This window comes from Schistocerca piceifrons, unplaced genomic scaffold, assembly GCF_021461385.2.
Source record: "Schistocerca piceifrons isolate TAMUIC-IGC-003096 unplaced genomic scaffold, iqSchPice1.1 HiC_scaffold_574, whole genome shotgun sequence".
NCBI lineage: Eukaryota > Metazoa > Arthropoda > Insecta > Orthoptera > Acrididae > Schistocerca > Schistocerca piceifrons.
In genome coordinates this window covers 94,280-110,525 of record NW_025728815.1, presented here as the reverse complement: position 1 = coordinate 110,525, position 16,246 = coordinate 94,280, and the positions used below count along the sequence as shown (strand labels likewise).

The 16,246-nt window shown below is 48.1% G+C and overlaps 29 non-coding genes across 29 annotated transcripts; all 29 read left to right on the top strand.

The window, feature by feature from the left end:
* The first annotated feature begins 127 nt into the window (after positions 1 to 127).
* Positions 128 to 199, top strand: Trnat-ugu. The gene has a single exon. It is a non-coding gene; the product is annotated as a tRNA-Thr (tRNA).
* A 246-nt stretch (positions 200 to 445) lies between these two features.
* Trnat-ugu lies at positions 446 to 517 on the top strand. The gene has a single exon. It is a non-coding gene; the product is annotated as a tRNA-Thr (tRNA).
* Positions 518 to 763: 246 nt separating this feature from the next.
* Positions 764 to 835, top strand: Trnat-ugu. Its single transcript has one exon. It is a non-coding gene; the product is annotated as a tRNA-Thr (tRNA).
* Positions 836 to 1,081: 246 nt separating this feature from the next.
* Positions 1,082 to 1,153, top strand: Trnat-ugu. The gene has a single exon. It is a non-coding gene; the product is annotated as a tRNA-Thr (tRNA).
* A 246-nt stretch (positions 1,154 to 1,399) lies between these two features.
* Positions 1,400 to 1,471, top strand: Trnat-ugu. Its single transcript has one exon. It is a non-coding gene; the product is annotated as a tRNA-Thr (tRNA).
* A 245-nt stretch (positions 1,472 to 1,716) lies between these two features.
* Trnat-ugu lies at positions 1,717 to 1,788 on the top strand. Its single transcript has one exon. It is a non-coding gene; the product is annotated as a tRNA-Thr (tRNA).
* A 246-nt stretch (positions 1,789 to 2,034) lies between these two features.
* Positions 2,035 to 2,106, top strand: Trnat-ugu. The gene has a single exon. It is a non-coding gene; the product is annotated as a tRNA-Thr (tRNA).
* Positions 2,107 to 2,352: 246 nt separating this feature from the next.
* On the top strand, positions 2,353 to 2,424 carry Trnat-ugu. Its single transcript has one exon. It is a non-coding gene; the product is annotated as a tRNA-Thr (tRNA).
* Positions 2,425 to 2,670: 246 nt separating this feature from the next.
* On the top strand, positions 2,671 to 2,742 carry Trnat-ugu. The gene has a single exon. It is a non-coding gene; the product is annotated as a tRNA-Thr (tRNA).
* A 246-nt stretch (positions 2,743 to 2,988) lies between these two features.
* Positions 2,989 to 3,060, top strand: Trnat-ugu. Its single transcript has one exon. It is a non-coding gene; the product is annotated as a tRNA-Thr (tRNA).
* Positions 3,061 to 3,306: 246 nt separating this feature from the next.
* On the top strand, positions 3,307 to 3,378 carry Trnat-ugu. Its single transcript has one exon. It is a non-coding gene; the product is annotated as a tRNA-Thr (tRNA).
* A 247-nt stretch (positions 3,379 to 3,625) lies between these two features.
* Trnat-ugu lies at positions 3,626 to 3,697 on the top strand. Its single transcript has one exon. It is a non-coding gene; the product is annotated as a tRNA-Thr (tRNA).
* Positions 3,698 to 3,943: 246 nt separating this feature from the next.
* Trnat-ugu lies at positions 3,944 to 4,015 on the top strand. The gene has a single exon. It is a non-coding gene; the product is annotated as a tRNA-Thr (tRNA).
* A 246-nt stretch (positions 4,016 to 4,261) lies between these two features.
* On the top strand, positions 4,262 to 4,333 carry Trnat-ugu. The gene has a single exon. It is a non-coding gene; the product is annotated as a tRNA-Thr (tRNA).
* A 246-nt stretch (positions 4,334 to 4,579) lies between these two features.
* On the top strand, positions 4,580 to 4,651 carry Trnat-ugu. Its single transcript has one exon. It is a non-coding gene; the product is annotated as a tRNA-Thr (tRNA).
* Positions 4,652 to 4,897: 246 nt separating this feature from the next.
* Trnat-ugu lies at positions 4,898 to 4,969 on the top strand. The gene has a single exon. It is a non-coding gene; the product is annotated as a tRNA-Thr (tRNA).
* A 247-nt stretch (positions 4,970 to 5,216) lies between these two features.
* On the top strand, positions 5,217 to 5,288 carry Trnat-ugu. The gene has a single exon. It is a non-coding gene; the product is annotated as a tRNA-Thr (tRNA).
* Positions 5,289 to 5,534: 246 nt separating this feature from the next.
* Positions 5,535 to 5,606, top strand: Trnat-ugu. Its single transcript has one exon. It is a non-coding gene; the product is annotated as a tRNA-Thr (tRNA).
* A 246-nt stretch (positions 5,607 to 5,852) lies between these two features.
* On the top strand, positions 5,853 to 5,924 carry Trnat-ugu. The gene has a single exon. It is a non-coding gene; the product is annotated as a tRNA-Thr (tRNA).
* A 5,977-nt stretch (positions 5,925 to 11,901) lies between these two features.
* Trnat-ugu lies at positions 11,902 to 11,973 on the top strand. Its single transcript has one exon. It is a non-coding gene; the product is annotated as a tRNA-Thr (tRNA).
* A 246-nt stretch (positions 11,974 to 12,219) lies between these two features.
* Trnat-ugu lies at positions 12,220 to 12,291 on the top strand. The gene has a single exon. It is a non-coding gene; the product is annotated as a tRNA-Thr (tRNA).
* Positions 12,292 to 12,537: 246 nt separating this feature from the next.
* On the top strand, positions 12,538 to 12,609 carry Trnat-ugu. The gene has a single exon. It is a non-coding gene; the product is annotated as a tRNA-Thr (tRNA).
* Positions 12,610 to 12,855: 246 nt separating this feature from the next.
* Positions 12,856 to 12,927, top strand: Trnat-ugu. Its single transcript has one exon. It is a non-coding gene; the product is annotated as a tRNA-Thr (tRNA).
* Positions 12,928 to 13,173: 246 nt separating this feature from the next.
* On the top strand, positions 13,174 to 13,245 carry Trnat-ugu. The gene has a single exon. It is a non-coding gene; the product is annotated as a tRNA-Thr (tRNA).
* Positions 13,246 to 13,491: 246 nt separating this feature from the next.
* On the top strand, positions 13,492 to 13,563 carry Trnat-ugu. The gene has a single exon. It is a non-coding gene; the product is annotated as a tRNA-Thr (tRNA).
* A 246-nt stretch (positions 13,564 to 13,809) lies between these two features.
* On the top strand, positions 13,810 to 13,881 carry Trnat-ugu. The gene has a single exon. It is a non-coding gene; the product is annotated as a tRNA-Thr (tRNA).
* Positions 13,882 to 14,127: 246 nt separating this feature from the next.
* Trnat-ugu lies at positions 14,128 to 14,199 on the top strand. The gene has a single exon. It is a non-coding gene; the product is annotated as a tRNA-Thr (tRNA).
* A 246-nt stretch (positions 14,200 to 14,445) lies between these two features.
* On the top strand, positions 14,446 to 14,517 carry Trnat-ugu. The gene has a single exon. It is a non-coding gene; the product is annotated as a tRNA-Thr (tRNA).
* A 246-nt stretch (positions 14,518 to 14,763) lies between these two features.
* Trnat-ugu lies at positions 14,764 to 14,835 on the top strand. The gene has a single exon. It is a non-coding gene; the product is annotated as a tRNA-Thr (tRNA).
* Positions 14,836 to 16,246: the final 1,411 nt, after the last annotated feature.

The following is a 16,246-nucleotide window of genomic DNA, read 5'->3' as shown; positions in this document are numbered from 1 at the left end:
TCATCGCTCTGGACCTCAGTGGTAGCGAATTGTTGTGGCAGAGTAAATCTTTGTACGCATTTTCAGGACTCTGAAATGTATTTTTCTCGAGGGCTGTAGCGATCGCAAAGAGGTGTAAGCTGTAGCAGCCTCCTTAGCTCAGGGGCAGAGCACTGGTCTTGTAAACCAGTGGTCGTGAGTTCGATTATCACAGGGGGCAGCACAATTTTAAATGGGCCAATGTAATGCTTTGAACCGAAAATTTCAAAATAGCGTGTCTTTTCGGGCCTGAGCCAAGATCACAGATGACGATAGACGAAAGACGGCAGCACCCGTCAGTCATCGCTGTGGACCTCAGTGGTAGCGAATTGTTGTGGCAGAGTAAATCTTTGTACGCATTTTCAGGACTCTGAAATGTATTTTTCTCGAGGGCTGTAGCGATCGCAAAGAGGTGTAAGCTGTAGCAGCCTCCTTAGCTCAGGGGCAGAGCACTGGTCTTGTAAACCAGGGGTCGTGAGTTCGATTCTCACAGGGGGCAGCACAATTTTAAATGGGCCAATGTAATCCTTTGAACCGAAAATTTCAAAATAGCGTGTCTTTTCGGGCCTGAGCCAAGATCACAGATGACGATAGACGAAAGACGGCAGCACCCGTCAGTCATCGCTGTGGACCTCAGTGGTAGCGAATTGTTGTGGCAGAGTAAATCTTTGTACGCATTTTCAGGACTCTGAAATGTATTTTTCTCGAGGGCTGTAGCGATCGCAAAGAGGTGTAAGCTGTAGCAGCCTCCTTAGCTCAGGGGCAGAGCACTGGTCTTGTAAACCAGGGGTCGTGAGTTCGATTCTCACAGGGGGCAGCACAATTTTAAATGGGCCAATGTAATGCTTTGAACCGAAAATTTCAAAATAGCGTGTCTTTTCGGGCCTGAGCCAAGATCACAGATGACGATAGACGAAAGACGGCAGCACCCGTCAGTCATCGCTCTGGACCTCAGTGGTAGCGAATTGTTGTGGCAGAGTAAATCTTTGTACGCATTTTCAGGACTCTGAAATGTATTTTTCTCGAGGGCTGTAGCGATCGCAAAGAGGAGTAAGCTGTAGCAGCCTCCTTAGCTCAGGGGCAGAGCACTGGTCTTGTAAACCAGGGGTCGTGAGTTCGATTCTCACAGGGGGCAGCACAATTTTAAAAGGGCCAATGTAATGCTTTGAACCGAAAATTTCAAAATAGCGTGTCTTTTCGGGCCTGAGCCAAGATCACAGATGACGATAGACGAAAGACGGCAGCACCCGTCAGTCATCGCTGTGGACCTCAGTGGTAGCGAATTGTTGTGGCAGAGTAAATCTTTGTACGCATTTTCAGGACTCTGAAATGTATTTTTCTCGAGGGCTGTAGCGATCGCAAAGAGGTGTAAGCTGTAGCAGCCTCCTTAGCTCAGGGGCAGAGCACTGGTCTTGTAAACCAGGGGTCGTGAGTTCGATTCTCACAGGGGGCAGCACAATTTTAAATGGGCCAATGTAATGCTTTGAACCGAAAATTTCAAAATAGCGTGTCTTTTCGGGCCTGAGCCAAGATCACAGATGACGATAGACGAAAGACGCAGCACCCGTCAGTCATCGCTGTGGACCTCAGTGGTAGCGAATTGTTGTGGCAGAGTAAATCTTTGTACGCATTTTCAGGACTCTGAAATGTATTTTTCTCGAGGGCTGTAGCGATCGCAAAGAGGTGTAAGCTGTAGCAGCCTCCTTAGCTCAGGGGCAGAGCACTGGTCTTGTAAACCAGGGGTCGTGAGTTCGATTCTCACAGGGGGCAGCACAATTTTAAATGGGCCAATGAAATGCTTTGAACCGAAAATTTCAAAATAGCGTGTCTTTTCGGGCCTGAGCCAAGATCACAGATGACGATAGACGAAAGACGGCAGCACCCGTCAGTCATCGCTGTGGACCTCAGTGGTAGCGAATTGTTGTGGCAGAGTAAATCTTTGTACGCATTTTCAGGACTCTGAAATGTATTTTTCTCGAGGGCTGTAGCGATCGCAAAGAGGTGTAAGCTGTAGCAGCTTCCTTAGCTCAGGGGCAGAGCACTGGTCTTGTAAACCAGGGGTCGTGAGTTCGATTCTCACAGGGGGCAGCACAATTTTAAATGGGCCAATGTAACGCTTTGAACCGAAAATTTCAAAATAGCGTGTCTTTTCGGGCCTGAGCCAAGATCACAGATGACGATAGACGAAAGACGGCAGCACCCGTCAGTCATCGCTGTGGACCTCAGTGGTAGCGAATTGTTGTGGCAGAGTAAATCTTTGTACGCATTTTCAGGACTCTGAAATGTATTTTTCTCGAGGGCTGTAGCGATCGCAAAGAGGTGTAAGCTGTAGCAGCCTCCATAGCTCAGGGGCAGAGCACTGGTCTTGTAAACTAGGGGTCGTGAGTTCGATTCTCACAGGGGGCAGCACAATTTTAAATGGGCCAATGTAATGCTTTGAACCGAAAATTTCAAAATAGCGTGTCTTTTCGGGCCTGAGCCAAGATCACAGATGACGATAGACGAAAGACGGCAGCACCCGTCAGTCATCGCTGTGGACCTCAGTGGTAGCGAATTGTTGTGGCAGAGTAAATCTTTGTACGCATTTTCAGGACTCTGAAATGTATTTTTCTCGAGGGCTGTAGCGATCGCAAACAGGTGTAAGCTGTAGCAGCCTCCTTAGCTCAGGGGCAGAGCACTGGTCTTGTAAACCAGGGGTCGTGAGTTCGATTCTCACAGGGGGCAGCACAATTTCAAATGGGCCAATGTAACGCTTTGAACCGAAAATTTCAAAATAGCGTGTCTTTTCGGGCCTGAGCCAAGATCACAGATGACGATAGACGAAAGACGGCAGCACCCGTCAGTCATCGCTGTGGACCTCAGTGGTAGCGAATTGTTGTGGCAGAGTAAATCTTTGTACGCATTTTCAGGACTCTGAAATGTATTTTTCTCGAGGGCTGTAGCGATCGCAAAGAGGTGTAAGCTGTAGCAGCCTCCTTAACTCAGGGGCAGAGCACTGGTCTTGTAAACCAGGGGTCGTGAGTTCGATTCTCACAGGGGGCAGCACAATTTTAAATGGGCCAATGTAATGCTTTGAAAAGAAAATTTCAAAATAGCGTGTCTTTTCGGGCCTGAGCCAAGATCACAGATGACGATAGACGAAAGACGGCAGCACCCGTCAGTCATCGCTGTGGACCTCAGTGGTAGCGAATTGTTGTGGCAGAGTAAATCTTTGTACGCATTTTCAGGACTCTGAAATGTATTTTTCTCGAGGGCTGTAGCGATCGCAAAGAGGTGTAAGCTGTAGCAGCCTCCTTAGCTCGGGGGCAGAGAACTGGTCTTGTAAACCAGGGGTCGTGAGTTCGATTCTCACAGGGGGCAGCACAATTTTAAATGGGCCAATGTAATGCTTTGAACCGAAAATTTCAAAATAGCGTGTCTTTTCGGGCCTGAGCCAAGATCACAGATGACGATAGACGAAAGACGGCAGCACCCGTCAGTCATCGCTGTGGACCTCAGTGGTAGCGAATTGTTGTGGCAGAGTAAATCTTTGTACGCATTTTCAGGACTCTGAAATGTATTTTTCTCGAGAGCTGTAGCGATCGCAAAAATGGTGTAAGCTGTAGCAGCCTCCTTAGCTCAGGGGCAGAGCACTGGTCTTGTAAACCAGGGGTCGTGAGTTCGATTCTCACAGGGGGCAGCACAATTTTAAATGGGCCAATGTAATGCTTTGAACCGAAAATTTCAAAATAGCGTGTCTTTTCGGGCCTGAGCCAAGATCACAGATGACGATAGACGAAAGACGGCAGCACCCGTCAGTCATCGCTGTGGACCTCAGTGGTAGCGAATTGTTGTGGCAGAGTAAATCTTTGTACGCATTTTCAGGACTCTGAAATGTATTTTTCTCGAGGGCTGTAGCGATCGCAAAGAGGTGTAAGCTGTAGCAGCCTCCATAGCTCAGGGGCAGAGCACTGGTCTTGTAAACTAGGGGTCGTGAGTTCGATTCTCACAGGGGGCAGCACAATTTTAAATGGGCCAATGTAATGCTTTGAACCGAAAATTTCAAAATAGCGTGTCTTTTCGGGCCTGAGCCAAGATCACAGATGACGATAGACGAAAGACGGCAGCACCCGTCAGTCATCGCTGTGGACCTCAGTGGTAGCGAATTGTTGTGGCAGAGTAAATCTTTGTACGCATTTTCAGGACTCTGAAATGTATTTTTCTCGAGGGCTGTAGCGATCGCAAACAGGTGTAAGCTGTAGCAGCCTCCTTAGCTCAGGGGCAGAGCACTGGTCTTGTAAACCAGGGGTCGTGAGTTCGATTCTCACAGGGGGCAGCACAATTTCAAATGGGCCAATGTAACGCTTTGAACCGAAAATTTCAAAATAGCGTGTCTTTTCGGGCCTGAGCCAAGATCACAGATGACGATAGACGAAAGACGGCAGCACCCGTCAGTCATCGCTGTGGACCTCAGTGGTAGCGAATTGTTGTGGCAGAGTAAATCTTTGTACGCATTTTCAGGACTCTGAAATGTATTTTTCTCGAGGGCTGTAGCGATCGCAAAGAGGTGTAAGCTGTAGCAGCCTCCTTAACTCAGGGGCAGAGCACTGGTCTTGTAAACCAGGGGTCGTGAGTTCGATTCTCACAGGGGGCAGCACAATTTTAAATGGGCCAATGTAATGCTTTGAAAAGAAAATTTCAAAATAGCGTGTCTTTTCGGGCCTGAGCCAAGATCACAGATGACGATAGACGAAAGACGGCAGCACCCGTCAGTCATCGCTGTGGACCTCAGTGGTAGCGAATTGTTGTGGCAGAGTAAATCTTTGTACGCATTTTCAGGACTCTGAAATGTATTTTTCTCGAGGGCTGTAGCGATCGCAAAGAGGTGTAAGCTGTAGCAGCCTCCTTAGCTCGGGGGCAGAGAACTGGTCTTGTAAACCAGGGGTCGTGAGTTCGATTCTCACAGGGGGCAGCACAATTTTAAATGGGCCAATGTAATGCTTTGAACCGAAAATTTCAAAATAGCGTGTCTTTTCGGGCCTGAGCCAAGATCACAGATGACGATAGACGAAAGACGGCAGCACCCGTCAGTCATCGCTGTGGACCTCAGTGGTAGCGAATTGTTGTGGCAGAGTAAATCTTTGTACGCATTTTCAGGACTCTGAAATGTATTTTTCTCGAGAGCTGTAGCGATCGCAAAAATGGTGTAAGCTGTAGCAGCCTCCTTAGCTCAGGGGCAGAGCACTGGTCTTGTAAACCAGGGGTCGTGAGTTCGATTCTCACAGGGGGCAGCACAATTTTAAATGGGCCAATGTAATGCTTTGAACCGAAAATTTCAAAATAGCGTGTCTTTTCGGGCCTGAGCCAAGATCACAGATGACGATAGACGAAAGACGGCAGCACCCGTCAGTCATCGCTGTGGACCTCAGTGGTAGCGAATTGTTGTGGCAGAGTAAATCTTTGTACGCATTTTCAGGACTCTGAAATGTATTTTTCTCGAGGGCTGTAGCGATCGCAAAGAGGTGTTAGCTGTAGCAGCCTCCTTAGCTCAGGGGCAGAGCACTGGTCTTGTAAACCAGGGGTCGTGAGTTCGATTCTCACAGGGGGCAGCACAATTTTAAATGGGCCAATGTAATGCTTTGAACCGAAAATTTCAAAATAGCGTGTCTTTTCGGGCCTGAGCCAAGATCACAGATGACGTTAGACGAAAGACGGCATCACCCGTCAGTCATCGCTGTGGACCTCAGTGGTAGCGAATTGTTGTGGCAGAGTAAATCTTTGTACGCATTTTCAGGACTCTGAAATGTATTTTTCTCGAGGGCTGTAGCGATCGCAAAGAGGTGTAAGCTGTAGCAGCCTCCTTAGCTCAGGGGCAGAGCACTGGTCTTGTAAACCAGGGGTCGTGAGTTCGATTCTCACAGGGGGCAGCACAATTTTTATGGGCCAATGTAATGCTTTGAACCGAAAATTTCAAAATAGCGTGTCTTTTCGGGCCTGAGCCAAGATCACAGATGACGATAGACGAAAGACGGCAGCACCCGTCAGTCATCGCTGTGGACCTCAGTGGTAGCGAATTGTTGTGGCAGAGTAAATCTTTGTACGCATTTTCAGGACTCTGAAATGTATTTTTCTCGAGGGCTGCAGCGATCGCAAAGAGGTGTAAGCTGTAGCAGCCTCCTTAGCTCAGGGGTCTCACAGTTCCGCTTTAGACGCCGTGCAGTGTGGACGTGCCTAGTCTTCCGCTCCGCCGTAGCGTTCCGTATAGTGGACTATCGTTTTTGTTACGTGTTGTGTTGCAACTTCTGAGAGTGTTTCTCCGTCGTTGTTTCGTACCTTGTGTTACTTTCTGTCCTTATTTCAGTGTTTTTTGTGTAGCGGTTTCGACCGCATATTTTGAAAATGTCGTCCCAGGTTATTCCTCGTCAGGCTACAGTTAGTTTTGCTTTTGACAAGTCAACCCGCCATGTGCAACCTAGTTCTCTTGAGATTCATGATTGGTTGGTAGATACCTTTGGTGTTCATTCGGATCAGGTGCACACTGCTTATTTTGATACCGAACTGTATGTTTTCTTTGTTAAGTTTATGGACCCACTTCAGGTTGATAAAATTCTTTCTAAATATGGTCATCAAGTTCTCTTTCGGCATCGGGATGATTCTGTAAGTACCGTGCTGCTTTCCAATGCTTCCATCACGTATACCAATGTTCGTGTTTACAACCTTCCACCGGAGGTGGATAATGTCTATCTTAAGGAGGGTCTACAGAAGTATGGTGATGTAAAGAGCATTCGCCTTGAACGCTGGTCAAGCCAACATCGCCTGCAATGTTACAGTGGTATTCGTTCAGTCGAAATGCACGTTAAGCAGAATATTCCATCTCACCTGCAGATCGGTGGATATCGTGTCCATGTAACATATAGTGGTCAGGTTGGCACCTGTTTTTTGTGCAATGAAAGTGGTCACGTGCGTACCGACTGTCCGCGGAGAGTTTTTGTTTTAAAAAATTCTCTCGAACAGCGTCGCAAGTTAACGGTCGCTGACCTCGTTGCAGGTGGTTCTGCTCTTGGTGTAGCACAGTCCAGTGGTAGTAGCGCCCCGCCACAGGTTTTGCGCACCCCTGATACAGAATTTCCTCCTTTGCGTGCTAAATCTGATGTTGTTCCGTCTGTCCCTCCGGTGGGTGTGCCACTTTTGAATAATAAGAGGCGTCGCCCACACGATGGAAATAGTACGGATGAGGATCTCCCTGAGATGCCCCAGTCCGAGCGACCGGCATCCTCCGAGCCACTGTGTACTGTAGCTGCTCCCTGCCCTCCTGAGGTAGCGGTTCCGGTGGCGGCTGCTGGCGCCCCTCCGGCCTCCGACGCAGCTTCTCTCGAGTCGGGTCGTCGGTCGGGCCTGTTGGCGCCGTCTTCCGAACCGACTTCGATGTCACAACAAGTGGAGCCGCGACAACTTCCTGCTTCGCTGCCCCATACCTCTGCCAGCGGAGCTGCTCCGCTTCCTTCCAACTCTGCGGCCTCGGACCTTCCTGCTCACGTTTCGCCTCCGTGCAGTCCATGTTTGCCGGAAGCTAGTGCAGGTGTTGACCATTCCGTTTTGTCGGATGTTTCCCCCGCGACCCCGGATCCCGCATGTGGACCGGCGCGGGTGGTGTCGGATACAGAACTTGACCCTCCTACGTCACCGGCGGCTGAAGTTTCCTTGCCCGTCAGCCGACGCAAGTTACGAGTTCAGCCGAACGTTAATGCTGTTCGTAAAAAACCGAAACGTAAGGGATCCGCGGAACGGGGTAGCAGTCCCCCTCCCTCGGATGCCTCCGTCACCCCTGCTATGGACTGTGACGCTGGTGCGTCGGTGTAGGTGATTTGATTTCTCGCTTTTCTCTCTATGGTTCAAGCATACACCTTTCTTACCTTAAATGTTAACCGTATTGAGTCTGACGTTCGCATTGCCTCTTTGCGGCAGTTTATTTACGACGCCTGTGCGGACGTAGTGTTTTTGCAGGAAGTGTTGTTTTCTGATCTCTCTCTACCTGGATTTCAAACTGTTTTTAATGTCGCGCCGGAATATTCAACAGGAACTGCTCTTTTCTTTCGAGAGGGCATTCCTATTACTGACATTGAATTCCTTGACTCTGGCCGTGGGATTGGTTGTCGTCTTTTTGATCTCCGCCTCGTTGTTTTGTATGCCCCCTCTGGTTCGGGTCACACTGTGGCTCGATCGCGCTTTTATAAAGAAGAGCTTATTTATCTTTTGCGCCAGAGTCCTCGGAGTCTCCTGCTCGGAGGCGATTTTAATTGTGTTTTACGCCCTGCAGACCAGTCCCCCAATTTTAATTATTGCCGTGATTTACATGACTTAGTTCGTACGATGCATCTGCGTGATGTTTGGGAACACAAATATCCAACCCTGGTGAAATATACGTTTTTTACCGCGTCCTCATGCAGTAGACTCGACAGATTCTATTTATCTGATTTTTTATGTGATAAAATTCTTTCTGTCGATGTTATTCCTACTAGTTTTTCTGACCATTGTGCTTTTACTGCAACTGTAAATCTTAGTCGCCAACCTGCAAAACCTTTATCGTTCCCAGTGGATGTTAAATGTTTCCCACCTTGCCGACAGTGCTATGGATGATGTTATAAGTGGCGTGTGGGAGCGATGTCTTCGCTCTGTCCCGCGATACCCCTCCTTGCTGGTTTGGTGGACTGCGTTTGCCAAGCCCAAGATTCGTCAGACTTTGATTTTCTACTGTGCTGCTAGGACGCGTGATTTTAAGAACACGTATGAATATTACTACTCTGTCCTGCGTGAACTATATGACGCGGCGGGTACCTCTCCACTGCGGATCCATGATGTTCGTCGTATTAAAGCCAAGCTCTTGAGCCTTAAACGACGACAGATGGATGGTCTGCGAGTTAAGTCGAAACCTCACTCTCTTGTTGAAGGTGAACTGACATCCTTGTACCACCTGCTACGGCATCAGACTCGTCGTCGTCGCTCCTTCATCTCTTCTCTTACGGTGGATGATGGGCGACAGCTTAGTGCACAGGAGGAAATGGTTCGTGCTCTTCATCAGTATTACACTAGTCTCTATTCTGCCGATGATTCTGGTGAGTCTCTTTCGGATGATGTCTTTGGGGATCTAACTGCGACGATCGCGCCTGACGCGAACGGCGAATTTCTCCGGGAGTTCCAGGTAGATGATGTTTTCGATTTTATTGCTCGCTCTCCGTCCAGTAAATCGCCGGGTCCAGACGGCCTGCCTAAAGAATTTTATCTCCGTTTTTGGCCTCTTTTGGGTGGCATTTTTACGCAGATTTTAAATGAGATTGTCAGAGGGATGGATGTGCCTGCCGATTTTAAAGTAGGGAAAATTGTTTTAATTCCGAAGTCCTCTGGTCGTTTATCTGCTGCCAATCTTCGTCCGCTCACATTGCTGAATTTTGACTATAAGACAGCCGCTAGAGCGCTCAATAGCCGGCTGTCTTCTCTGCTTCGGGGTGTGATTGGTGCACATCAATGTTGTTTTCATGATAGATCTATTCTGACACCAGTAGCCGAATATCGGGATGTTGTCTCGGTTGCGGCGGTTACAAACGTACATTGTGCCTTTGCCTTCCTTGATTTTTATAAGGCTTTTGATCACGTCAGTCATGTGTTTTTAGATCGTGTTTTAGGTACAATAGGTTTTAACGCTTCATCACGTGGTGTTCTTGGCAATTTGTACAGGGGAATAACAGCTCGGGTGTCAGTCAATGGGCAGCTGACGCCGCCCATTGCTATCCGCCGCGGAGTGCCTCAGGGTAGTCCGCTCTCTATGTCTTTATTCGTTTTGTCCCTGGAACCGCTGCTTCGGACTATTGCTCTCAAGCTTCAGGGTATGTCCCTCTCTGGTGGGAAGCTCTCGGTTAAGGCATATGCGGATGATGTCGTTGTTCTCCTCCGTCAACGAGATGATATCCCGTTGTTGAAAGGGGCAGTTGATGCATACTGTCGTGTCTCTGGAGCGCGTCTCAATCAGGGTAAATGTAAGTTCCTTGATATTCGAGGATTTCGCGATGCTGACGTCCCTTGGGCCACTTTTGTCGATCGCCATACGTCCTTGGGGATTATCATTGATCGGTGTCCTCTAAAAATGGCGGCTCTCAATTGGAAATCTGTCGCCGAGAAGATACAGGGGGCTCTGATGGTCCATGAGCAGCGCTCTGCTACCATTTTGCAAAAAGTCCGCATTTTAGACACCTACGTCCTATGTAAAGCTTATTATGTTGCTCAGCTGTTCCCACTTCCCATGATGGTGGCGAAAAGGTTGCGCCAATTGTCTAGCAGGTTTATATGGAAGGGCCATCTATTCAAGTTACGTTACGAGGTAATGACGAAACCGCGTCTCTCCGGAGGCTTGGGCCTCTCTGACATTACTCGCAAGGCGTCTGCTTTGTACGTCCGCCGAACGACTCTAATTGTTACGCAAGAAGTGACTTCAATTACATCCAGGCTTTTTACTGTTGTGCGTCCGGCGAGCCTTGCTCCACCTGTCGATGTCGGACGCCTAAATTTTAAGTTGAAACACATTCGGGAATTTTACATTGCGGTGAGTTACCTCGGTGACGTCTTCTTGCGGCGACCGGTGCCAACGACCAAGAGCTTGATTGCCCGCTGGGAGGGGCTGGCCAGTCCCAATCCAATAGAACTGGCGTCTCCATCCGTGTCCTGGAGGAACGTCTGGAAGAACGTTAGTCTGCCGATCCACTCTTTGGCCGTGGCGTCCACGTGGTATAGGGTAATAAATAATTTGGTTCCCACCAATGTACGACTGCACCGTATTGGTCTTTCTGACACGGACACCTGTACTCGGTGTGGTCTCCTGGATACCCTTGAACATCGATTCACCTGCTGTGGGCACCTTGCTAATTGGCGTTGGCTCAGGAAACAACTTGCTTTTGTCACTAGGTCTGCTGAAGCCGCTTATACTATTGCCATCATCGTCCGGCCCGATTCTTCCTTTTTTCCGCGGACGAAGCTCCATACCGTCATGTGGTTGATTGGCCATTTCGTACATTTTGTCAACAGTTGTCATGAAGAGGATGGACACCTAGCGTTTCGGCAGTACATGCTTACTGCTTACTGGCAGCGCTTGCGATTGCCAGGCCTCCGAGATGATTTTGCCAATATGCTTAGCCTGACATTTGAAAGAGAGGGTGTTGGCTAAGGTCACCTGTGTGAGCCATTTTCTTTTATACTGTTTCTGAATTTGCCGCCTTTATGTATGTTTCTCCTCTACACCAGGACTGAAGTTTTCGTGTTTTAACCTTTATTTCAGTAAGCAGTCTACATTATATAGTCATGTTTTAGGATTTTAATTTCAGTACTGTACTTCTTTTGAAGTGGCTGTGTGGTGGATATTCTTTAATATTTTTTTCAATAGATATATTCGTTCGAGTGGTAGAGTGTCTGCTTCAAAAAAAAAAAAAAAAAAAAAAAAAAAAAGTTGGTCTAGGGGTATGATTCCTGCTTAGGGTGCAGGAGGTCCCGGGTTCAAATCCCGGACTTATATATAAAAAAAAAAAAAAAAAAAATAAAAAAAAAAAAAAAAAAAAGGGGCAGAGCACTGGTCTTGTAAACGAGGGGTCATGAGTTCGATTCTCACAGGGGGCAGCACAATTTTAAATGGGCCAATGTAATGCTTTGAACCGAAAATTTCAAAATAGCGTGTCTTTTCGGGCCTGAGCCAAGATCACAGATGACGATAGACGAAAGACGGCAGCACCTGTCAGTCATCGCTGTGGACCTCAGTGGTAGCGAATTGTTGTGGCAGAGTAAATCTTTGTACGCATTTTCAGGACTCTGAAATGTATTTTTCTCGAGGGCTGTAGCGATCGCAAAGAGGTGTAAGCTGTAGCAGCCTCCTTAGCTCAGGGGCAGAGCACTGGTCTTGTAAACCAGGGGTCGTGAGTTCGATTCTCACAGGGGGCAGCACAATTTTAAATGGGCCAATGTAATGCTTTGAACCGAAAATTTCAAAATAGCGTGTCTTTTCGGGCCTGAGCCAAGATCACAGATGACGATAGACGAAAGACGGCAGCACCCGTCAGTCATCGCTGTGGACCTCAGTGGTAGCGAATTGTTGTGGCAGAGTAAATCTTTGTACGCATTTCCAGGACTCTGAAATGTATTTTTCTCGAGGGCTGTAGCGATCGCAAAGAGGTGTAAGCTGTAGCAGCCTCCTTAGCTCAGGGGCAGAGCACTGGTCTTGTAAACCAGGGGTCGTGAGTTCGATTCTCACAGGGGGCAGCACAATTTTAAATGGGCCAATGTAATGCTTTGAACCGAAAATATCAAAATAGCGTGTCTTTTCGGGCCTGAGCCAAGATCACAGATGACGATAGACGAAAGACGGCAGCACCCGTCAGTCATCGCTGTGGACCTCAGTGGTAGCGAATTGTTGTGGCAGAGTAAATCTTTGTACGCATTTTCAGGACTCTGAAATGTATTTTTCTCGAGGGCTGTAGCGATCGCAAAGAGGTGTAAGCTGTAGCAGCCTCCTTAGCTCAGGGGCAGAGCACTGGTCTTGTAAACCAGGGGTCGTGAGTTCGATTCTCACAGGGGGCAGCACAATTTTAAATGGGCCAATGTAATGCTTTGAACCGAAAATTTCAAAATAGCGTGTCTTTTCGGGCCTGAGCCAAGATCACAGATGACGATAGACGAAAGACGGCAGCACCCGTCAGTCATCGCTGTGGACCTCAGTGGTAGCGAATTGTTGTGGCAGAGTAAATCTTTGTACGCATTTTCAGGACTCTGAAATGTATTTTTCTCGAGGGCTGTAGCGATCGCAAAGAGGTGTAAGCTGTAGCAGCCTCCTTAGCTCAGGGGCAGAGCACTGGTCTTGTAAACCAGGGGTCGTGAGTTCGATTCTCACAGGGGGCAGCACAATTTTAAATGGGCCAATGTAATGCTTTGAACCGAAAATTTCAAAATAGCGTGTCTTTTCGGGCCTGAGCCAAGATCACAGATGACGATAGACGAAAGACGGCAGCACCCCTCAGTCATCGCTGTGGAACTCAGTGGTAGCGAATTGTTGTGGCAGAGTAAATCTTTGTACGCATTTTCAGGACTCTGAAATGTATTTTTCTCGAGGGCTGTAGCGATCGCAAAGAGGTGTAAGCTGTAGCAGCCTCCTTAGCTCAGCGGCAGAGCACTGGTCTTGTAAACCAGGGGTCGTGAGTTCGATTCTCACAGGGGGCAGCACAATTTTAAATGGGCCAATGTAATGCTTTGAACCGAAAATTTCAAAATAGCGTGTCTTTTCGGGCCTGAGCCAAGATCACAGATGACGATAGACGAAAGACGGCAGCACCCGTCAGTCATCGCTGTGGACCTCAGTGGTAGCGAATTGTTGTGGCAGAGTAAATCTTTATACGCATTTTCAGGACTCTGAAATGTATTTTTCTCGAGGGCTGTAGCGATCGCAAAGAGGTGTAAGCTGTAGCAGCCTCCTTAGCTCAGGGGCAGAGCACTGGTCTTGTAAACCAGGGGTCGTGAGTTCGATTCTCACAGGGGGCAGCACAATTTTAAATGGGCCAATGTAATGCTTTGAACCGAAAATTTCAAAATAGCGTGTCTTTTCGGGCCTGAGCCAAGATCACAGATGACGATAGACGAAAGACGGCAGCACCCGTCAGTCATCGCTGTGGACCTCAGTGGTAGCGAATTGTTGTGGCAGAGTAAATCTTTGTACGCATTTTCAGGACTCTGAAATGTATTTTTCTCGAGGGCTGTAGCGATCGCAAAGAGGTGTAAGCTGTAGCAGCCTCCTTAGCTCAGGGGCAAAGAACTGGTCTTGTAAACCAGGGGTCGTGAGTTCGTTTCTCACAGGGGGCAGCACAATTTTAAATGGGCCAATGTAATGCTTTGAACCGAAAATTTCAAAATAGCGTGTCTTTTCGGGCATGAGCCAAGATCACAGATGACGATAGACGAAAGACGGCAGCACCCGTCAGTCATCGCTGTGGACCTCAGTGGTAGCGAATTGTTGTGGCAGAGTAAATCTTTGTACGCATTTTCAGGACTCTGAAATGTATTTTTCTCGAGGGCTGTAGCGATCGCAAAGAGGTGTAAGCTGTAGCAGCCTCCTTAGCTCAGGGGCAGAGCACTGGTCTTGTAAACCAGGGGGCGTGAGTTCGATTCTCACAGGGGGCAGCACAATTTTAAATGGGCCAATGTAATGCTTTGAACCGAAAATTTCAAAATAGCGTGTCTTTTCGGGCCTGAGCCAAGATCACAGATGACGATAGACGAAAGACGGCAGCACCCGTCAGTCATCGCTGTGGACCTCAGTGGTAGCGAATTGTTGTGGCAGAGTAAATCTTTGTACGCATTTTCAGGACTCTGAAATGTATTTTTCTCGAGGGCTGTAGCGATCGCAAAGAGGTGTAAGCTGTAGCAGCCTCCTTAGCTCAGGGGCAGAGCACTGGTCTTGTAAACCAGGGGTCGTGAGTTCGGTTCTCACAGGGGGCAGCACAATTTTAAATGGGCCAATGTAATGCTTTGAACCGAAAATTTCAAAATAGCGTGTCTTTTCGGGCCTGAGCCAAGATCACAGATGACGATAGACGAAAGTCGGCAGCACCCGTCAGTCATCGCTGTGGACCTCAGTGGTAGCGAATTGTTGTGGCAGAGTAAATCTTTGTACGCATTTTCAGGACTCTGAAATGTATTTTTCTCGAGGGCTGTAGCGATCGCAAAGAGGTGTAAGCTGTAGCAGCCTCCTTAGCTCAGCGGCAGAGCACTGGTCTTGTAAACCAGGGGTCGTGAGTTCGGTTCTCACAGGGGGCAGCACAATTTTAAATGGGCCAATGTAATGCTTTGAACCGAAAATTTCAAAATAGCGTGTCTTTTCGGGCCTGAGCCAAGATCACAGATGACGATAGACGAAAGTCGGCAGCACCCGTCAGTCATCGCTGTGGACCTCAGTGGTAGCGAATTGTTGTGGCAGAGTAAATCTTTGTACGCATTTTCAGGACTCTGAAATGTATTTTTCTCGAGGGCTGTAGCGATCGCAAAGAGGTGTAAGCTGTAGCAGCCTCCTTAGCTCAGGGGCAGTTCCGCTTTAGACGCCGTGCAGTGTGGACGTGCCTAGTCTTCCGCTCCGCCGTAGCGTTACGTATAGTGGACTATCGTTTTTGTTTACGTGTTGTGTTGCAACTTCTGTGAGTGTTTCTCCGTCGTTGTTTCGTACCTTGTGTTACTTTCTGTCCTTATTTCAGTGTTTTTTTGTGTAGCGGTTTCGACCGCATATTTTGAAAATGTCGTCCCAGGTTATTCCTCGTCAGGCTACAGTTAGTTTTGCTTTTGACAAGTCAACCCGCCATGTGCAACCTAGTTCTCTTGAGATTCATGATTGGTTGGTAGATACCTTTGGTGTTCATTCGGATCAGGTGCACACTGCTTATTTTGATACCGAACTGTATGTTTTCTTTGTTAAGTTTATGGACCCACTTCAGGTTGATAAAATTCTTTCTAAATACGCTCATCAAGTTCTCTTTCGGCATCGGGATGATTCTGTAAGTACCGTGCTGCTTTCCAATGCTTCCATTACGTACACCAGTGTTCGTGTTTACAACCTTCCACCGGAGGTGGATAATGTCTATCTTAAGGAGGGTCTACAGAAGTATGGTGATATAAAGAGCATTCGCCTTGAACGCTGGTCAAGCCAACATCGCCTGCAATGTTACAGTGGTATTCGTTCAGTCGAAATGCACGTTAAGCAGAATATTCCATCTCACCTGCAGATCGGTGGATATCGTGTCCATGTAACATATAGTGGTCAGGTTGGCACCTGTTTTTTGTGCAATGAAAGTGGTCACGTGCGTACCGACTGTCCGCGGAGAGTTTTTGTTTTAAAAAATTCTCTCGAACAGCGTCGCAAGTTAACGGTCGCTGACCTCGTTGCAGGTGGTTCTGCTCTTGGTGTAGCACAGTCCAGTGGTAGTAGCGCCCCGCCACAGGTTTTGCGCAACCCTGACACAGAATTTCCTCCTTTGCGTGCTAAATCTGATGTTGTTCCGTCTGTCCCTCAGGTGGGTGTGCCACTTTTGAATAATAAGAGGCGTCGCCCACACGATGGAAATAGTACGGATGAGGATCTCCCTGAGATGCCCCAGTCCGAGCGACCGGCATCCTCCGAGCCACTGTGTACTGTAGCTGCTCCCTGCCCTCCTGAGGTAGCGGTTCCGGTAGCGGCTGC